Below are 2875 nucleotides of genomic sequence, written 5' to 3'. Positions count from 1 at the left end.
TATTGATCTTATGAAACAAGTGCTTCAAGTCCTCCTCACTTTAAACAAGCAAGGTTGTATGAGCTGTGTAACACAGGTTATTAATGAATTTTCCTCTAATTCTAATGCCTGACTTCTCTTCATAGAGCCTAGCTTCTAGGATATTTTGCTCAACATAAAGATAGAGTAAGTATGAAGAAAGAATACAACCCTGACATATTTGTTCCCCTGCTCTGTTTGTACCACAGCCTCCTGGTCCAGGTATAGGTTCTGCATGAGCACAATAAAGTGCTCTGGGATTTTCATCCTTCTCCAGGTCAGTCACAACTTGTTATGATCCACACAGTCAAATGCTTTTGCATAATCATTAAAGCACAAATAGTCTTACTTGATTTGTCACTTCATTGAATTCTGCGTGTAAACTAGGCATCTTTTAAATTTTTTTAATAATCAAGTGGAAGTTAATTTGCTGTTTCTGATTTCATTAACAATCAGCTGTGGGCTGGAAGGCTCTTGTTTAAACATTCAAGACCTAGTGGGTGGGCCTTTGTATTTAAAAAGCAGTTGTGTCATGCTTGAGAGGTGAGTCTCTATCTTGGAGCAATTGGACTGAAAGGGAAATGTTCATGGATAGGAGACTCAATATTGTGAAAATGACAAGTCTATCAAAATTAGTCTACATGTTCAATGCAATCTCAATACAGATACCAAGTTCATTTTCCAAAGAGATCAAAAGGGAAATTGTCAAGTTTATTTGAAAAGGAAAGACCTTGAACAAGCAAAACAATTCTGAAAACCAAAAATGGGCTCAGTTTTTTTTAAGGCTCATATGAAATTAATGATATTTTTGAAAGCTTAAATTTAAAGATAATTTAAGACTCACAAAAAAAGTTGGAGAACTTGGAAATTGTTCTAGAGAAGAGGACAAAGAACACCTGTGCACTCTTTATTTAGATGTGCCTATCATTAAAATCCTATGAAAGATTATCCAAAAATGACAGGAACAGTATATTGACAAAGAACTGCCAGAAGTGCAAGCTTGGTTTATAATAGGCCCTGTTGTTGTTATTGTGTACCGTGGTCAGAAATAGACCATAGCTGACCCTCCAGAGGGGTTTTCAGAGGCAGGTAATTCCAGCATAGAAGATGGCCCATTCTTGTCCTGCAGAGCAGCTGGTAGCCTCAAATTTTGTGCCTTTGGGATTGCAGTGCAACTTCTTGCCACTAAGTCACCAGAGCTCCCTCAAAGTAGGCCAAGGCCTCCTGTTGCTTACTTGTTGTTGTGAGTCATTCAGTTGGAACTCACCCACAGTTCACCTTCCAGCAGGTTTTCAGAGGCAATTAAGTCCATGAGAGGAGATTGCCCTTTCTCTCAGAGCAGATAGTGAATTCGATAACATGTGTCTTCAGGATAGCAGTGCAGCTTCTTGCCACTAGGCCACCAGAGCCGGTAGTACTAGGAAATCTTAGCTAATGGCGGATGGATCTTGGCTGAAAGATTATCTGAGGAATGTCTATCTCTGCTTCAATGATTATGCAAAAGCATTTGATTGTGTGAATCACAACAAATTGTCACTAACTTTGAGAAGAATGGGCATCCCAGAATACCAAATTGTGCTCATGTGAAACCTATACTAGGACCAGAAAACATTCCTCAAAACAGAGTAATGCATAGTTCAAAATAAGGAAAGGAGAGCTTCAAGAATGTGTCCTATCTCCATACCCTTTCAATCTGTATGTGGAATAAATAGATCAATCCAGAGGCTGGACTTTATGAGGAGGAATGTGGCATCAAGATTGGATGAAGACTCAGCAACAATCTGCTTTACATAGATGACACAACTTCATTTGCAGAAACAGGAGAATATGAAATGTTTGCTTAAGAAGATCAAGGACTGTAGTCTCCAGTATTGATTGAAGCTTAACATCAAAAAAACAAAGATTCTCACCACTTGACCAATTGGCAGCACCATGAGTTTGTTCACAGTTTCAGCTTTTTTGTTTCCATAATCAACACTCTTGGCACCAGCAGTGTGGAATAAAAAACACACATTGCATTAGGTAAATCTGCTTTCAGGGACTTCTCCAGAGCAACAATATCAGTCTAGAGAATAAGATGTGCCTGATACAGGCCATGGTCTTCACAATTACTTGTTATACATCAAAGAGATGGACAATGCTAAGGATGATTGAAGAGGCATTTTTGCCTTTGAGTTGTGGTTCTTGAGAACCAGGAGGGGAAGGCCCTCTGGGAGATGGATTGATTCGGTGACTGAGGCAATAGGGATGAGTGTGTCAGAGACATATATATATATAAATACACAATTTTTCCAACTCTTGCATTCTTTCAATATTGAGTTGTGTTTAATTCTGTAGTACATAGATCTGATGAGTTAATTTGATGGCACTTAACAACAACAGTTGACAGTGGAAATTCTACCACCAATTATTTATTATTGTTATAAGTTTACAGATCAACAAATACTAATGTTTAACAATTTGAGCATAAATTTTCCAATGTTACACTAAGGAAAATGCTTTCAGTCTCTCTGCTGGGCCTTTATATTATATCCTAATCTTTATTTTCAGCACTTAATTATGTTACAGCATAGAAAGATATTCCAGACTCATATTGTACCGACTATACCTAACTGTGGAATTAATTGTACCATGAAGACTTCAAGACAAATTCTTCTCTGTCGTTTTCTCCTAGGACTGTATTATCAAAATGGACTTCATAATGTGGGAACAAAAATATTTAGCTTACTTTCTAGAGCCTCATTTAAATGATTATAATAAGGGCCCCATTACCTTTCACTGCTTCACAAATTGCTGTCTGTCAGATACTCCTCTAAATCTGAACATTCAGATTAAGACAGACTAGGAAGAAGGATTG

Source organism: Elephantulus edwardii, unplaced genomic scaffold (genome assembly GCF_000299155.1).
Source record: "Elephantulus edwardii isolate Elephantulus edwardi_28Jun2011 unplaced genomic scaffold, EleEdw1.0 scaffold00175, whole genome shotgun sequence".
NCBI lineage: Eukaryota > Metazoa > Chordata > Mammalia > Macroscelidea > Macroscelididae > Elephantulus > Elephantulus edwardii.
Note: the sequence above shows the minus strand (reverse complement) of the source record.